Below are 20,326 nucleotides of genomic sequence, written 5' to 3'. Positions count from 1 at the left end.
TAATTACCCAAAAATAAAAGAATTATATGTCATGTATCCCGTTAAATTCAGATAATTGAAATTTAGGAGAATATGTTTTCAAGCTGTTGTTCAAGTAAAGAGCTTTTCCAAGTTATACAAGAACTCAAATAGAAAGAGGGTCATACTTCCGTTCCACCCAAATTCATAAGATAAACAGCAAAAACAATTCTTAAATTATAAATCCATACATGAATTAAAATAGAAAAAGCAATAAAATCAATCCATACAAATAGACAGAGCTCCTAACCTTAACAATGAAGGTTTAGTTGCTCATGGTTCAGAGGAGAAAACTAGGATTGTAAATCGTGAATTGGAACAATGTTGTCTTCAAATCACCCTGTTGGAATCCCCTTTTTATTTCTAATCCTAATTAATTTAAAATCTATCTTCTAAAACTAAAATAATATCTTTTCCTAAAAATAATATTTGAATTTAAATTAGAATTAATTAACAAGTTTTCAGTTGATGGGTGGGGACCACTTGTTTTGTCCATTCTGCAGCTTCTAATCTGTGTTTTCTGGGCTGAAAACTGAGTCAAAACAGCCCAGAAATCGCCCCCAGCATTTTTCTGCGTTTTCTGCACGTGGCGCATGTCATGCATACACGTCAGTCACGCGTACGCGTCGATGGTCTTCTTCGCATGTCACGCGCACGCGTCAGTCACTGTACGCGTCGCTGAGCAAATCTTCAAATCACGCGTACGCATCAGTCACGCGCACGCGTCACCATGGAAAGCTCCAAATCACGCGCACGCGTCAGTCACGCGTACACGTTGTTCCTCGCTGTCATCCCCTTTTGTTCTTGTGCTTAGAAACTCCATCAAATCCAGCCGAATGCTACCTAAAATAAACAAAATTGCAAAAGACTCAAAGTAGCATCCATATTGGCTAAAAGATAATTAATTCTTTATTAAACTCAACAAATTAGATGCAAATTCACTAGGAAAAGATAGGAAAGATGCTCACGCATCAATAGGTTCAAAAATATAAAAATGATATTTTAAAACTAAAAAGGTGAAATTTGAATTTAATGAATTTTTCTGAATTGAAAAATGTATATTTTGCGAAAGATTTTTGTAAAAATGTGTATCGGTACTTAAGCCGGCAATACCGGCTCTAGTCTGTCTGATACCGTGTTTTAAGAAAAATAAGATTTTGAAAATTTAATTTATTATTTTGAAAGGAAAAAAATAATTTAGAATTGAAAACCGGGCGCTAATCTTAAAGGTTTCGACCCAAAGTAGGTCAAACGGATCTAAAACGCTAACGAGTTAGATCAGGCCGAAGTTGGGCCCAAGCCCAACTTATATAAGACCTTTAATAAGGATTTGCATCCTCATTTCAGCATCAAAGAGAGAGAGAAACGCGAATTGAGAGAGAGGGGATTGTGGTGCTATTCATCACTATCTTCCGAGAGCCATATCTTGAGCAACGGAGCTCCAATTGACGAGCCGTTTGCAGCCACGCAAAGCTCTTGTCGAGCTCTTCATTTCTATCTAAATTTTGTTGGTGAAAAATTGAAACTCAAGCTCCAATTTCCAGCCATAATAATTCTGCATTTTTTGGTTTGGTTTTTGAGTATGTTTTGTGATTTTGATTGTTTAGGTGATCTCTAGTAGCGGGTAACTGTTGAGTTTTGCTCCTAATCTTCTAATGTTAGTTTGAGCTTTGGTGCTTGTTGAAGTTGTCTTGGCTTTTTGGAAGATTGTGGGATCCAAGTTTTAGTGTGTTGTGCATATTAGGGATTGGCCAAGGTATGGTTTCAGTTTCTTCTACGTAATACATAATATTTCTAGACACTTAGGCTAGTGGACCTTAGGATAGGATTGAATTGATTGTTGGAAATTGTTGAATTTGATTATGCATGATGGTGTTGTTCATTTGATGAATTGTGATGTTGAACTTTAATGTTGTTATTCATTATTGAAATGAGGTTTGAAAATGATGATTGGATTGTTGATCGTGAATTATGAGCTTATTGATATTGACAAAGGTTGGAAATGGAGAAATGATGCTTCGAGTGTAAACATTGATAATTTGAGGAAGGTAAGGGAGAATTTTGGATGAAATTAGTGAAATTTCATGATGGTAGGATGAGGAATGAATTGGAAGGTGTATGAACATCATTTAGGTTTATTGGAACTGTTTTGGTTGTAGGATATTTGGTTTTGATTGTGAATTTTGGAAGTTTGAGAACCTCGTTAATTTTTGGTAAAAATCAGTTTTTGGTTAACTTTGACAGATTATAACTTTAGCCTCAATTTTTTAAATTAGTTGAAATTTGTCTTGAATTAAAGTTAATTTAAAGATCTTTAAATTAATATAAAGTTTGATGAAAATAAATTTTTGTAGAGGAAGTTAATTATGAACGTTTAAAGTTTGGTGTTAAAAAATTAATTTCTGCAACTTTACAAAATTTTGCGATTCTGGAAGGGTATGTGTACGCGAAGCACTCATATGCGAGCATGCCATTCTTTTTGGCACCTATGCATATGCAAACTCTTGTATGCGTATGCAAGAGGGGTAAATTCTGGAGGTGTATGTGTATGCGAACCACCCATACGTGAGCGTGCCATTCTGTTTGGCACCAATGCGTACGCGAACTCTTGTATGCATACGCAAAATAGGCAAAATTTTATGTATGCATATGCATACAATGGGTATGCGTACTCATAGACCCTGTTTTCTAAAAAAATTATTTTTCTTCGTTTTCAAGGGTTCTCTAACTTTCTAAACTTCCTTTAAATGCTGTTTACGAGTACTATCGAGGAATTAGGTTCTCATATTACTAAAGATGAGTTAGTGATTTATTTTAGTGAATTTCTATATGAATTTAGAAGATGGAGACTTAGGGTTCTGGAGTACTGAGGATGGATTAGTTGAGTAAGATGGCGGAGTGTTATAGTGACGATTGAAATAATGAATTGTGAATTTCATATTGATGATGTTGAGACGAGTCAAGGGCTCGGAGTGGGCTGAATATTGAAAATGATTTGTGAAAGCCCCTGATATATTGCTTTATGCTGAGACTGTTGTGTCTTTATGCACCTCGGGCAAGGATTGTGGCAGTCTCCCACTTGTCGAGGTCGTGGCGCTGGCGTAAGGACGGTGGTTAATCCCACTTACGTTGAGATGTGAGGGCTGAGGTTGTATCCCGCTCGCATAACCTTCTCTGCTGTATGAGTGTGCAGAGCCTATATCTCTGGCGTAGCAAACTCCCTGCTACATGAGTGTGTAGAGCCTATATCTCTGGGCATGGCAGGAAGGCTACATCTACAAGAGTGTGTCGGGTTGGTATTTGTAGACCGATAAGTGATATCATGAGCCAATAGGAAAGGCATTCATCATATTCATCTTCTACTTATTTGATTGCTTTGCTTAATTTCTGTTATGCCAAAATGAATCACATGTTTACTTGCTAATTATTCTATTTATTGTACATGTATCTTACTTGTGCTTTACTTGTCTGCATTACTTGTGTTTTCTGCTGGGATTGAGGAAGTTTGGTAGGCGGTGTCGATGGGATTACACGAAGGTTAGGTTGGCGAAGGCTATGGGATACAGCGGTGTGATTAGTATTAGTTAGAAATCCCCTAAGTGTAGATGACCCTGTTATTATTTATGGTTTAAGTTATTTATTTTGCTAAGTTGGATATCTGTTTGGTATGAAGCTCTAGGATTGCCTCTGGCATCCCAGGGTCTTACATCTTACATTACTGGGTACTATTACCATATTGAGAACCTCCGGTTCTCATTCCATACTTTGTTGTTGTTTTTTAGATACAGGGCGTAACCCACCTCAGTGAGTTGCTTGATGGTGACAAAGCGGAGGACCTTTATCATGTTTTGGAGTCTTTTGGTTATTTTGAATTAGTTCTCTCACTTTTGTACTTATATTTGCCTTAGAGGCTTACTTTGAGAGAGATATGGTATAAGCTATTTTTTTTTTACTTTCAAAACTCGGTATGTCTGTATATACTAGTCGGCTTAAACTCCGCGGGTTGCGGCTAGTACTTTATAACTATCCTACTTATATATCTATGTATGTCTTGATATCTCGTATCTATATCTTGTGCCTCGATTCGTGTAGCTTCGTGTGAACGTTTCGCGCTTTTAAAACTCTATTTTTGAGCTTACTTCTTCATCGGGCTTCTAGAACTATTATTTCTTTCTATATATATACATTAATATAAAAGCCTTAGGATTGTCGTGACCTCTGATTACCCTGTGCTTTACGACATAAGGTAAGGCTTAGGGTAATTAGGGTGTTACATTTAGTGGTATTAGAGCTGTTCGTCCTCATGAGCCTGTAGAATGGACCGATTGTACTTCATTGCATACTCTGTGTCTTTTTCTTTCATGCTATTTAGGTTATCTGTTTGATATTGCATAGCATGCTTGTTTGTGAGTGTCTTTTTGGGATAATTGAAGCACTAGGTTTTTGATATTGAGACTGATCACCTTGATATCGACTATTTAGTGTAGATAGGAACCCTAATGGCTACTTGTGGATGAGGTCATACTCGTACCCAGGGAGGAACTGAGAATAACCAACCGGCCGATAACCATGCCGAGTTTATGGCGGCGATGGCCAACTTGGCTCACACCATGGAGGCGAATGCTGCTGCGACTTTACAAGCTGTACAGAGATTGGGGCAACCGGCGGGAACGGAAACAAAAATGGGGATGGAAATTGCAATGGAGACGGAGACAATAATGACTTGGGAGGTGCTCCAATGACTTCGGCTTCGTTTATGAAAGTTCACCCACCGACATTCAGAGGATCGACCAACTCAACTGAAGCGGACAATTGGTTCCGAGCTATGGAGCGTGCACTACAGGCTCAACATGTCCCGGCTAACCAATACGTGGAGTTTGCGGCCTATCAGCTGTTAGGAGAGGCACAACATTGGTGGCAAGGAGAGTGCAGTTGCTGTGACTTTCGAGTGTAGAAACCCTTTGGGATGTGTTTCAAATGGCGTTCTATAAGAAGTATTTTCTGGAGTTAGTGAGAGAAGCAAAGGAGTTAGAGCTTATGCAGCTGAAGCAAGGCTCAATGTCAGTAGCAGTGTATACAGGCAAATTTGAAGAGCTCTGTAGGTTCTCAAGGGTATGTCAGGGAGCCCCTGAATCTTATGAGAGTTGGAAATGTATCAAGTACCAAGGAGGTCTCAAGGATGACATCATGACTGCTGTAGCTCCCTTGGAGATAAGAATGTTCTCAAAACTAGTGAACAAAGCTCGAGTTGTAGAGGACTATGCTAAGAAGGTAGCTGAGGCAAGAGGAACTTGTGGTTATACTGACAACCGAGCTCGTGGCGACCAAGGGAATAGAACTTTAAGAAAGATGGACACACTCCTCAACATCTTCAAGGTCAAGGAAACTTCAAAAGGGACAACAATATTCAGTTCCACCAGATGAGGGAAAGCCGTCTGTGCTATACTTGTGGGCGTCCTGGACATATATCCATGTATTACCACCGTGGGAGGAACCGAGAGGTGGGTAGGAGTCAGCAACCAGGCCGAGTATTCACTATGGATGCAGGGGAGGCGACAGAGTCGGATCCAATAATGAGAGGTAAACCTATAAAGTTGTTATGATATGTTTCTAAGAACCAGTTGGCTTAGTTTTATCTTATGGAAGGTTGTCGTAAGTTTGGTTGAACTTAGAGATTCGTTAGAGGGACTAATGGAGAAGGAGGCTTTTGATAGATGTGGCTGAGTAATCCGGATTCTTAATGATGATAATAAAAGTGACGCAGCGGAAGGCGGGAGGGAACATCGACACGATAGGATGACGGTGGACAAGATGCTTTGGCAACTTTTTTGGGTTGACAACGTTGATAGTAGAACGCTTCGTGGAGGATATATCACGCAATTCGAATTTTGGGGACAAAATTCCTTATTAGGAGGGGAGGATGTAAGAATCGGAGTTTTCACGTAAAACTGCTTTAATAAAATAATAACTTTAAATTGCCCGGGATAGGTTCAAAAATATAGAAATGATATTTTGAAACTAAAAAGGTGAAATTTGAATTTAATGAATTTTTCTGAATTGAAAAATGTATATTTTGCGAAATATTTTTATAAAAATGTGTACCAGTGCTTAAGCCAGCAGTACGGTTCTAGTCTGTCCAATACCATGTTTTAAGAAAAATAAGATTTTGAAAATTTAATTTACTGTTTTGAAAGGACAAAAATAATTTAGAATTGAAAACTGGGCTCTAATTTTACAGGTTTTGGCCCAAAGTGGGCCAAATGGACCTAAAACACTAACAGGTTGGACCGGGCCCAAGTTGGTCCCAAGTTGCATCCTCATTTCAGCACCAAAGAGATAGAGAAACGCGAATTGAGAGAGAGGGGAGGGTGGTACTATTCATCACCATCTTCCGGGAGCCATATATTGAGTTACGGAGCTCCGATTGACCAGGCATTTGCGGCAACGCGAAGCTCTTGTCGAGCTCTTCATTTCTATCTAAGCTTCGTTCGTAAGAAATTGAAACTTTAGCTCCAGTTTCCAGCCCTAATAATTCTGTGTCTTTGGATTTGGTTTTTGAGTAAATTTTGTGATTTTGATTGTTTAGGTAATCTCTAGTAGCAGCTAATTGTTGAGTTTTACCCCTAATCTCGTTGGGTAAGGTAAAGTCTCACAAAACCCTTATGTTTAGTTGTTTTTGTGAACCTTAGGTTTTGATTTTGATATATATATATATGATGTTAGTTTGAGCTTTGGTGCTTGTTAGAGTTGCCTTGGCTTTTTGGAAGATTGTGGGATCCAAGTTTTGGTGGGTTGTGCATATTGAAGATCGGCCAAGGTATGATTTCGATTTTTTCTATGTAATATGTAACATTTCTGGACACTTACGCTAGTGGACCTTAGGATAGGATTGAATTCATTGTTGGAAATTGTTGAATTTGATTATGCATGATGGTGTTGTTCATTTGATGAATTGTGATGTTGAACTTTAATGTTGTTATTCATTATTGAAATGAGGTTTGAAAATGATTATTGGAGTGTTGATAGTGAGTTATGAGCTTATTGATATTGATAAAGGTTGGAAATCAAGAAATGATGCTTGGAGTGTAAACATTGATAATTTGAGGAAGGTAAGGGAGACTTTTGGATGAAATTAGTAAAATTGCATGATGGTAGTATGAGGAATGAATTGGAAGGTGTATGAACATCATTTAGGTTTATTGGAACTGTTTTTGTTGTAGGATATTTGGTTTTGATTGTGAATTTTAGAAGTTTGAGAACGTAGTTAATTTTTGGTAAAAACAAGTTTGTGGAAAATTTTGACAGAGCATAACTTGAGCCTTAGTTTTTTAAATTGGTTGAAATTTATCTTAAATTAAAGTTCATTCAAAGATCTTTAAATTGATATAAAGTTTGATGAAAATAGATTTTTGTAGAGGAAGTTATGAACGTTTAAATTTTGGTGTTAAAAACTTATTTCTGCAACTTTACAAAATGTTGCAATTCTGGAGGGGTATGCGTATGCAAACCACCCATACGCAAGCGTGTCATTCTGTTTGGCACCTATGGTACATGAATTTTTGTATGCATACGCAAAATGGGCAAAATCTTATGTATGCGTACGCATAAAATGGGTATGTGTATGCATAGACCCTGTTTTTCTGAAAAATAATTTTTTTCGTTTTCAAGGATTCTCTAACTTTCTAAACTTCTTTCAAATGCTGTTTACGAGTACTATCAAGGAATTAGGTTCTCATATTACTAAAGATGAGTTAGTGATTTATTTTAGTGAATTTCTATATGAATTTAAAAGATGGAGACTTAGGTTTCTGGAGTACTGAGGATGGATTAATTGAGTAAGATGGCGGAGTGTTGTAGTGACGATCGAAATAATGAATTGTGAATTTCGGATTGATGATGTTGAGACTAGTCAAGGGCTCAGAGTTGGCTGAATACTGAAAATGATTTGTGAAAGCCACTGATATATTGTTTTATGCTGAGACTGTTGAGTCGCTATGCGCCTCGGGCAAGGGCTGTGGCAGTCTCCAACTTGTCGAGGTCGCAGCGCCGGCATAAGGACGATGGTTAATCCTGCTTACGTTTAGATGTGAGGGCTGAGGTTGTATCCTGCTCGCATAACTTTCTCTGCTGCATGAGTGTGTAGATCCTATATCTCATACATAGCAGACTCCCTGCTACATGAGTGTGCGGGGTCTATATCCCCGGCATGGCAAATTTTTCTACTGCATGAGTGTGTAGAGCCTATATCTCTGGACATGGCAGGAAGGCTACATCCGAAAGGATGTGTCGGGTTGGCATTTATAGACCGACAAGTGATATCACGAGCTAATAGGAAAGGCATTCATCATATGCATCTTCATTATATGCATCTTCCACCACTTTGTACTGTACCCCACGTTGGATGCTATATGTCTTCACACGTAACACGGCCTCCTCTTTGTTCTGAAACTGGCTGACCAACCTGAAACTCTGATAGACCTCCGGTATCCTGAGTATCTTTGGCACCAAATCCAACAGGTTTGCCAAGAACCCCCTCCTGTCTCATGGCATCCAAGTCCAAAGATAAAATGTGCGGGCGGTACTACTGAGTTCCTGAGCTGGACGCGCCGCCAGCCCCAGCTGGATAGGTGGATTACTCACTGTTATGTCATCACCGCTATCATTGGCAATGATGTCTGGCTCCACATCATTAGCGTCATCATCATCCGGCAACGCATCGTCTATACGATCCGGTGTCCCACGCTGTAATGAAATTGGCGTCTTATCAATAATACCAACTTCTCCGTTACCATTGCGGTCGAGATCAACTGCAAAGGACGGGGAGGAAACCACCATTTCCTGAGGTGCAATAACAGGCACGGATGAAGATGCACAAACGGGTCTCGAACTAGAACAGGCTGCCGTTGTTGGAGTTTGGGAATTCTGGTTCGAACCACCTGAGCTGGAGACCACATCTACAAGCTTTGCTAACAGCTCAGGTGTCCTGACCTTGGAAAACTGCCGACGACAATGGAACAGAACCTCCAAATCCTCATCACTCCGTATGACAAACAAATCGTATTTCACATCATGTCGTAGAACTGAGATTAGAATGTGATAAAATAACTTCTCAACCCATTTCACGCCTTGCAACCCCAGTTTCTGTATTATAGAATTTAGGAAGTCAGCGAAGCTCGTTGTAGGTTTCAGAAAAATACTGAGGGGATCCTTATCCGTAAACTTAATACCAGAACGTGTTCTTTTCTTAATTGACCCTCTATAATGCACCAACACTAAAAAATTCTCCTCACTAGCCATTGTATTTCACTCTAATGGGAGAAATTCATGTTCACACCATATTTATACACGTTGGGTGCTTGCTAATTCGAAGCAGTCAATTTTGAATTATACACACATAAATTGAAACAGACTCATTCGAATTACTAGGGCTCTCCTTGCATGTATAATTCGAATCACTCTAATTTGAACTACCTTAACACTATATGCATGTCTAATTCGAATCAAGCTGATTCGAACTACGTAAGACTTACATCCATGCATAATTCGAATTGGACTAATTCAAATTAAAAGAACCTCTACTAATTTGACTTTGTCTAATTCAAATTACTATTGCTTTCCCTAATTCGAATTACATAGGAAGGTCCTTTTGTGTGATCCAGGTAACATTTTTTAATATGGTAGAATTAGGTAATTTTGTTCTCCATTTGGTTTAATTGTGTTATTTGCCCTATATAATAACAATGTAAGAGTATATTATAAAAAATAAGAGTAAAGTATTATTTTAGTCACTAATGTTTGGGTTGAATAATTTTAATTTAGTCCCTAATAGTTTAAACGTCCTATTTTAATTTTAAAAATTTTCAAACGTCATATTTCAACCCCAAAAAAGTTTTAAGCAGGTTAAATATTGTCCTACCATTAAATTTAACATAAATAATTTGCATATTAAAGAGTTGATAAACCCCTATTTTATGATGTATTTTGTGGTCAATTGAGTGTTTTTATCAATCCTTCACCCACTTATTTATGTAAATTGCATGGTTTTACTGTTCCTTCCTTATTTTATGATATATGTGAAAACATGTTTCCTATGCTTTAAAAATATTAAAATTAATTATCCTTTATTACCATTCGATGCTGTGATCTGTGTACTAAGTATTTTCAGGCTTCATAGGGCAGGAATGGCTTAGAAGACAGAAAGGAAACATAAAATGGATGAAAAGCACAAAAATGGAGTTTTGAAGAGAAAGGCAGCGACGCGTACTGATGACAAGTCATCTTAGCCTATTTTAACTAGTCTTTTTCTTTTGTTTTCATTAGAATTATGCACTTTCTTGAGCTACAAGCAAGCCAATTAGGTAGATTTTCATGTTTCCTTTGATTTAATCAACCATGTATGAATTCATGCTATTTCATGAGGTTTTATACTATAATTGTTACATATTATGAAAGAATGAATATCTCATGATTTCAAGCATAGCTTTGATGTGTTTGGTTGATTAATGATAGGTGAAGAAAGCTTGGAGAAAGGTTGAAGCAAGAAGGAATAGCTAGGAGTAAAGAGAAGACAATGGAATAAGTGAAATTAAACCAGGAAGCAAAAAGCTGGACCTAAAGTTAGCCTCAAACTTTTGCACAAACTTTTGGGTGAAAAGTTAGCCCCAACGTTAGCCCCCTAACTTTGAGGCTAACGTTGGCATGAAGAAAATCTCCCTGGGCACCAAAAGTTTGCGCCAACGTTAGCCCCCTAACTTGGTGGCTAACGTTGGCACATGAAAATCACAAGGGGAGGAGCAAAAGTTTGCGCCAACGTTAGCCCCTAACTTGGTGGCTAACGTTGGCGCCACAAGTGCACAAGGTAAGGCCAACGTTAGGGCCAAAGTTAGACCCCTAACTTTGGCACCAACGTTGGTATCAGATGGATATAGCTGCTGATATGAAAAGTTTGGGCAAAAGTTAGCCCCCTAACTTTTGCTCAAACTTTTGGTCCAACTTTTGCAAAACTCAAACCCGGTTCAATTGGTTCGTTTTGGTTCCTCTTCAAACTCCAAGAGCAATCAACCAAGGCCTCTTTCAACCCAATTCCACCAAGAGCAAAGGCCCAACTCAAGGCTTGAAGATCATTGGAAGAAAGTGTATAAATAGGATAGAATTCAAGTTCTTCAGAGAGCTTTCTTTTGGAATTTTCATAATAGTTTTCGGAAAGCTTTTGATATTGAGTGATCTTTAATTTCTTTGTCTTGGGGAAGGAGAATACACTTCTCTTCCTCTCAGTTTTATTACTTTCAATTTCAATTACAATTGTCTTGGATTTTTGGGTTGGAGAATTGAAGAAATTCTGTTTCAATCTCAACCTTGGATCTGACTGCTTTATTTACTGCTTGATTGAATTTCAATTTCTGTTAATTGCTCTTCATCCACTTTCTTTGAATTTCAATTACAATTTCTTGTTGGATCTAGGAAGGCATTGAGATCTAGACTTGGTTTTCTAGTCTCTGGGTCCTGAGATCTAATTTCCCAATTTTACATTTTCTGTTTACTGTTTTCATGTTCATTTACTTTTCTGCTTCAAGATCCAATCTAACCCAAACCTTCTTCTACTTCTCTGTTTGATGCAATTTACTTTTCCTTGTTTAAATTCTGCAAATCCAATCCCCAATTCCCTTTACAATTCCAGCCGTTTACATTTCTTGCACTTTAAGATTCCGCAATTTACTTTTCTTGCATTCTAAGTTTCTGCTATTTAATTTCTTGTTCTTTAAGATTCAGCACTTTAATTCCCTGTTCTCTTTACTTCCATGCAATTTAATTTCTGCAAATCACAAAACACTCAACCAAATCTTGATTCGCTTGACTAAATTAACCACTAAGCTAAAATTGCTCAATCCTTCAATCCCTGTGGGATCGACCTCACTCCCGTGAGTTTTTTATTACTTGATATGACCCGGTACACTTGCCGGTTAGATTTGTGTGTTTTGGGGAAAATTTATTTTTCACCAAAATACTCATCACGTACGCATGGACGACGCGAACGCATGCCTAGCGCAAAATAGCAGCGACGCATACGCGTGGACGATGCGGACGCGTGCTTTGAGCAGAACGCAAATGACGCGTATGCGTGACCCACGCGCACGCGTGACGAACGCCACATGCAGGAATCTGCAGAAAACGCCCTCAGCAATTTCTGGACCCTTTTTCGGCCCAAATCCAAGCCAGAAACACATAATATATGCCAGAGAATGGGGGAATAAAAAACAATGAGTAGAACGATTCATACAACATTCATAATTCACAATTTTAGGTTTTAGATGTAGTTTCACTACAAAAAAATTATTTTTAGTGGCCATTTATTTTACTTTTAGCGGCAATAAAAATAGCCACTAATACATTTACCGGCAATTAAACATTAGCCGTCTTATGCTTTGCCGCTAAAACCTTTTAGCGGCAATTATAACATTTGCCGGTAAAGACTGTATATAACTTTTAGCGGCTATTTTCTTGGCAATTTATATGGCCACCAAAAGTAATTCTAAGATTGTAATGTTGTTCACTTTTAGTGGCTATTACTATTGCCGCGAAAACCTATTTTACCGGCAATTTATATGGCCACTACAAATAATTATAAAATTGTAATGATATTCACTTTTAGTTGCCATTACTATTGCCACTAAAATCTTAAGACTTTTTAATTATACTCACTCTTTTAGAAATAATAACCTATCATTTTTCTAAAATTTCAAATTATTTTTACCAACAATTATTATTATTGTACATAATATAAATATACTAAAATTAATTACTACAAAATTAATTACTAAAATTATTTTTAATTACTACAATTAATTATTATTATTATTATTATGGAGGCAAAGTGCTTTGACTGTCATTTCATTGGTGACATTCATTAGCAGCAGACATGAGATTCACTAAAATACCACAAAACTATAAATTGATCTTTCTAAACATATGGAACAGATTCAGTTGATTATACCATTCTCCAAAAAAATATCCATGCCTGTAAATGGTCCACACTCTACAAACCACCAATATAATTGTTGTGAAACCAATTATGATAGTAGATAGATACACTACATGTAATAAAATACACAAAAATTTATTGTAGATGATCACTGAAAAAAGGATAATAAAATGCGATATATTAACATAGCATAGCATCAAAGTTTACTATATTTCAGAATAAACACAATTGGAATCTATCTATCTTAATTGTAGGATTCATTTTAGACACAGGCTGAAATTCTGCAACTGTACTTAGCTTTGGATTTCAAACATGGACTGTAACATACCCGAGGATTTAGTGAAGAAGCAACAGTTCGATACTGCAGGCAAGTTTGCAAGCAACTCAGGAAAGAAATACAACAACCAATGTATATCATCAGTCTATGGTGATATAATGTAATCAAACAGCCTGTGATAGTTGAAATTCAATAAAATGCCAGTATTCCACTATAACCAGAAACTAATCATATGGACTGCTGAATTGCCAAAATGTCATATGAATACCCGTCATAGAAAAAAAACTGTTCAATGTTAAGAGACATACTAAACCAGACATAGAAATTGATGTGTTCTATTTGTCATATTCTAACACTCAAAATACTATGATTCTATGAAGGAAAGATACCAACTAACATTGAATTAACTTAACTGGAACCTTCAGTGATAAAACCTTCCTTGTGACCTTCAAAGCCAGGCCGCAAAAGCTTTTTCTCTCTCTTTGCGATTTTATGCATCTTCTTCTGATGAATCCTCTCAGAAATATTATCTGATCTCTTTTGCTGCTTCTTTGCCTTCAACTGGTCCCTTGTTTGAATTCCCTCTTTCCATTTCTCTGCATTCTTCTGTTGCTTCTTCTTCTCTTTACGAATGCTTTTTTCTAACAGCTTGGGATCATCATCATGAACCTTAATCCCCGATGCTCTATCCAATGCTGCTTTCCACATTTGCTTCTTTGCAACAGCCTCACCTTTCTCGGGATTATTCTTCACTTCCTCCAACTTCTTTGCCCTTTCAAGTTCCTTATGATTTGAAAGTTTCCTCTTCTTCTTACCTTGCATCTCACCATCTGTAAGTTTGATATGACCAAACACAAGCTCATTTGAGGTCTCGGCAGCATCCTTCTTCACTTTCTATGTAGACTCTTTCTTTGCAACTTTATTTTCTTCATTTTCACTACCTTCTTGCGTTTCCTGTCCTCAAACCTTCTCTTCGCATTTCTATCCTCCCTCTTCTTTGCCCTTCCCGAATTCTCGCAACTTGAATGAAACTCCTCAAGCTTACGATGAAGCTTTTGCCGAAGCTCTTCATAAGTCATAGACCGATTGTCCCCTTCAAGGGCAATGGGCTTAGCCTCACCGTCCTCCTCATCGCTACTCTCATTTGCTTTCTCCTTACCCAAGTTCTGCTTCAACAAGTCAAGAGTAGTGGCAGGGGGATTTTCAGGATCCAACCGTTCCCTTCAAGACTTCTTAATATTCTCCTTAGTTTCCCTCTTCACCTCAGCTTTCTTAGCCTTGCTGAGACCCTGAAACCACGGCTTATCCTTATCGTCGGTTAGAAGGAAAAGCTTGGCAGGGATGAGTTCAATCAACTTGTCAAAGAAAAGAGTATGGTCATGAATCACAGAGTCTAAATCTTAAACTGCATCAGCCTCTGCAACAGATTGTTGCTTCTTCTTCCTCATCTTCTTCTTCCCTGGGTCACAGAACTGAAATTAGTTTCCATTAGAGTTTAAGGTGGGAAAGCCTAGTTACTGAAACCTATGTGAAACTCAAAAATTCATCACTAATAATGGGAAAGCTTGTTACGAAATTGAACCTATAGATGATAAGAAAATGGAGGAGGGAAATTGGCACCTAAACCTTAGTGCTCTGAAGTAGAAAACCAGCAAATAGATGGAAAACGGAATAGCTGATCTTTTGCTATAGCAAATAGATCCTGCCACAGAAATATAATTTTGATTTCGAATAACTGAGTCAGAACAATTATTTTTGCAGCAATAAAACAATCAGCTGAAGGAATAATATAATATTGAAATACAAACCTCACCAATGGCAGAAAGAGTCTGTGCCTGATCTGGTGTCTGGTTAAGCAGATTGTTCAAGAAAAATTGTACAGATCTTCTTACCTGCAAGCCAAACACCTCTATTGCTTGTTAAACTAAATAATCAACTTAAGGTTCTTACTGATGATAAGTCCCCTGTAGGTTGAAGTGCTCCTAGGTCTATGAGGCTTTGCATTACCTGCATCACATATATGTCAGATTCTATTTTCTTCTTGGTGAAGAAAGAGCATCACTAGACAACAATGAAGATATATATTAGGTAATGCCTTTTTTATCTACCAGTCAAATATTTGAGTTGTGCATCACGCTTTGCACCATAGCGAATTCTTGAAATTGAAGGGACTAGTTGTGGCGGCTGAATCCATTTGAATTATGTAACACAAAAACCATTAATTACTTGTATATAGGTCAAGTATATTACTGCTAGTATAAGTCCTATTCAAATCATTGAGTATGACTATCGACTCTTAAAGAGAAGAGAAAACAAAGAAAATAGGTAAAAAATCAAAGATACTGACCCAGTTTTGATCTTCTTCGTCTTCCTCTGCTCCAGCACCAATGTGATGACTCCATTGATGAACTAATGAAGGATTCTTGTCAGTTTCATCTTCTTCTTGGGTCTACCTCTGCCTCTAGCTATAGTACAATCCTACCTCTGATTCACTATCCTAATTTGAGCCTATAACCAAAGATTAAATTGAACCATTATTCTCTATAATCAACTCTAATATAGCAATTCCTACCTCTGATTAGTTGACAATGTCAAAACATCAAAGTTAAACTCACACATCAATAAAAAAGGAACAAATCTGTAACAAGGAAAAAGGCACTGACAATCGAAGATCGAGAGACTGAAAACCCGCTCTTGGCTAAGTAATGCTTCACCAATTCATCAGGTATCTGAGAAGAAGAAAGAGTTGGTCCAATGTTCAATCAAATTTAGGAAACAATTCTAATCAAGGAGCTCAAGCATAGATATTACATAAATAGAAGAAAGCAGAACGAACCATAGGAGTATAATCCATTAACGAAGCGAGAAACTCAGTGTGTGCAGCATCGCATCATGCCTCCTCCATCGCTTGATTGCGGATTATGGTTAGGGTTCATCTCCTCCTCACTCTATCTGTACAATAATCTACCTTGCAAATTTATCAATTTTCTTAGAATTTACTTCAAATTCATATACACGAGCCATTCACATTATGCTAAGTTTGTAAATTAAGGATTAAAAAGTCAAGAGAAAAATTTTCAGTACGCAAAAATATGCATTAAACTAATCAAATTGAGAAGAGTGACACGCAATTGCTTCCTATCCTGCCATAGAATGCTGACAGAGAATGCAACAGCATCATTCATAAATGAGATGTGTTAACGGGAGAGGCTCTTTCTCTCGATCTCAGGGGATTCCGCGTTGCTACAAATCTGGAGATGATGCATTAGCGGAGCTCGATCCCATAAGCTTTATGACAGCAGCGAAAAGCAAATGAACAACGGTGGCGGGGACGACGGCTACGACGAACTTAGGGTTTTGGCGATGAACTCTCTCTTCTCTTTGAATCTCTCTTTTTCTGACACTCGCCACTCCTCTAATCTCACTCTTCCTCTATTTAGTTGGGTTTTGCCGTTTTGCCGTTTTGGGAGAGTTTTAGACTTTTAGTTTAATTATGAATATTGATAATAAAGCTTTTTTTTAGTTATGTTATTAAGAATAATAGCGGCAATAGACTATGGCCACAAAATTTTGTTAATAAAAACATTTTTTTTGTATTTTTCAGTGACAACAGATATATGATTACTAAAATTTTTTATTAAAAATATTTTTTGTATTTTTTAGTGGCAATAATAATAATTGCCACTAAAATATATACTATTATTGGCAAATATATAATTGCCACTAAAACATAACTTAAATAAATAAAACAATGGCTATTATATTATTGCCACTAAAAGTTTGTCGCTAAAACTAACTTTTTTTGTAGTGTTTTCTAGAGAGATATGTTCTCTCTTCTCTCTTAGGTTTTAGGATTAGGATTTCTTTTACTTTTTGGTTATTACTTCAATACCAGGTTCAATGTTCCTTTAATTTATTTTCTACTTCTATTCACTCTAATACTTTTATTTGTATTTGACTTATGTTGCCCAATTGGCTTATGAACTTTTCATGTTAAGATTTGAATATTCTATTTAATGCAATTCGAGGTATTTCAGATTTATAATTGTTTTACTCTATTTATGATGCTTTCAACTTAATTTAGATTTTTTTTTTCTTTTGGCTTTGGTTAAGTAATTGGTAACACTTGAGTTGTCAAACTCAGCAGTTGATTGAGATTTGGGAATTGCTGATTAATTTGGATCGCTCTAAAACTAGTTTTTTCATGGGAGTTGACTAGGACTTGAGGGTCAAATTAATTGGTCCACTTGACTTTCCTTTATTTAGCAAAGGTTAACTAAGTGTGAGCAATAGCAATTCTCATCACACCTAATAAGGATAACTAGGATAGAATTTTCAGTTCTTGTACCTTGCCAATAGTTTTTTTTATAATTATTAATTTATTTTTCTTGTCATTTAAATTACTTGTTCCTTATTTTAAAAACCCAAAACAAAATATACTTTTTCCATAACCAATAATAAATCATACCTCCCTGCAATTCCTTGAGAGACGACCCGAGGTTTCAATACTTCGGTTATCAATTTTATTGGGTTTGCTTAAGTGACAAACAAGTTTTTGTATGAAAGGATTATTGCTTGGTTTAGAAACTATACTTGCAACGAGAATTTATTGTGAATTCTAAACCATCAATCTTCAGTTCATCAAGAGTCAATAGCATTCGATTTTAGTATGGAAGTAAATCGATCCACCAATGATTACTAATATAAAAAATTTTCCTTTGATTTTTAAGCGTTGATAATTGATTGTTAGGATTTGGAGTTTAGAATAAGAAGAAAATTGAAGAGAAAAAGTATTACAAGAAAGTTTTGGTTATGTTTTTCTAACACAGGGAAGAAGATATGATTTAACTAGAAACGTTATTAACATACACATCACTCATTTTGTTAACTATCAGTGTCAAATTTAATGGTAGGACAATATTAAACATGTTTAAAATTTTGAGATAGAAATAGGACGTTGAAAACATTAGAGACGAAATTAGAATTTGGTCCGAACATTGGAGACCAAAATAGTATTTTACCCTAAAAATAAAAAGAAAATTGCTCTGATATTTTTCAAAAATTAAAAAATAAATTAATTTTTCTTATATATTATTGTATAATAGGTTTGTTTTGCCTATTTTTAATATATAAAACAAAAATAATCCAACCGATGGTTAAAGTTTGAATAAAAGTAAACTTTTAAAATATATATTAAATACATTCTAAGATTTTATAAGTATTTCTCAAATTTTATAGTCTTATAAGAATAAAAATGATTCAATATGTTAATCATCCAAAATTCAATTCAAATATAATAATATTCTAAATTGAAATAGAAAATATAAACAAATCTATTTTATGTGTTAAATGTGTATACAACTAACTAAGCTTATTATGCAATAACATATCACAATTTACTCTTTAATTTACCGAACTAATTGCCTAAAAGAATGTTATAAATGAGTTGAATGTATGTACATATATAGTTTTCTTTCCCCTACTTTTCTCTTTCAACCGAACATCTCATTTATCATTTATGTATGTTTTCGCAATATATTATTACCTACACTCTGCCATTTCGTAGGATTGGTGGTTGTGAATATCGTGATGCTTCATCTATTATTATTACCTATTGTTTCTGATTGTTAAACAAAAAGAAGGCAATGTCTGCAAATTCCTCAAGTTTTATCAGATACAAGCAGTTGTAGCAGTATTCTAAGTACGGTATTTGAACTATTAACAAATAACAATAGCAAACTTCCCATTTATTTATTAGGCCCATGCCTTGACACATGATGACAAACTGTGACCACCTTTTGTTCAATCACCGATTTAGGCGAGCATTAAATATTCTCCAATTATTTTTCATCTGTAAATTACTACCACTAGTTTCTATACTTCCATATCTAGCGGTAGGTGAAGAGAAGGAAGGAGACGCGCGTATTGTTTCATTGTTTATTTGTACAAAAGCACACATGTGCTAATTAATGCAACGGATTTCATATAAATAGAATACTTGTATCAGTTATGCTCTAGCTAATATGAACCATTACTAATTAAATAAAAATATACTGTATTTTTAAATTATTTATCTAAATCTTAATATTAAAATAACCATTCACACATCTAATAAAATAAACATTTAATATATCTATTGTTCACATTATTTAATATTTTTATTGTTTACCTATACTTTTCCTACTTGTATAATTATATTATTCTAGACTGTGTTTGGTTTAAAATATGGGATATTGAGTCAAAAATACAGAAACATAAAATTGTATTTAATAGATGAGATATGAATAAAAATATTAAATTAGTATATTTTATTTTTATTCTATTAAAAAAGATATATAAACATTAATAAAAAGACACAATTTATTTTTTATTTTTTTATTATTTTTATTAATTTTTTATAATTATATTTTATTATTATATCTTTTTTTTCAAATTTTTGAATGAAAAAAGAATGAAAATAAATTAAATTTTTATAATTTATTCTAATTTATTGCTAAACAAAATACAATAACACTAATTTTTGTATCTCTATCATTTATATCTTATTCTTGTCTTAATCTATTTTCAGAATCAAATGCAACCTTAATTTCTTTCTTTGGTTTCAAGAGATATACCATAAATTTTGAAGTTAGTTCCATGGTGGTTATTACAATGATATGAAATTTTGATAATACTTAAAAAAAAATAAACACCTAAATTGATATTTAAGCTCGTTAATAAGTTATAGTTCAAATGACATAATCTTTCTATACTCACCTAAAAAGTTGTGGGTTCAAATCTCCCTATCTTCAGTAAAAATAAATTAAACTTTCATCTTTTATTATTTTTTATATTTAGTTTATCATTAAATAAAATACAAAATAACTAATTTTTATATTTTCTCACTTGTGTCTTGTGTTCTTAAAATTAAATACAACCTAAAAAAATTTCAGATCAAATATCTAAGTTCTTTATAAATTTTTATTCTTTAAAAGTCTTCAAAAATTTGATAGGTTCTTGTGTCCTTTTGAAGGGTCCGTAATTTTCATTGTAGAATTATGCTAGCTAGATAA

General features: G+C 35.4%; 1 pseudogene; it reads right to left on the bottom strand.

Moving 5' to 3' along the window:
• Positions 1-13,435: 13,435 nt before the first annotated feature.
• On the bottom strand, positions 13,436-14,722 carry LOC112723926 (uncharacterized; annotated as a pseudogene).
• Between the last annotated feature and the right edge of the window lie 5,604 nt (positions 14,723-20,326).

The sequence above is a fragment of the Arachis hypogaea genome, chromosome 11 (assembly GCF_003086295.3).
Source record: "Arachis hypogaea cultivar Tifrunner chromosome 11, arahy.Tifrunner.gnm2.J5K5, whole genome shotgun sequence".
Classification (NCBI taxonomy): domain Eukaryota; kingdom Viridiplantae; phylum Streptophyta; class Magnoliopsida; order Fabales; family Fabaceae; genus Arachis; species Arachis hypogaea.
Note: the sequence above shows the minus strand (reverse complement) of the source record. Positions and strands in the feature narration are given on the sequence as shown.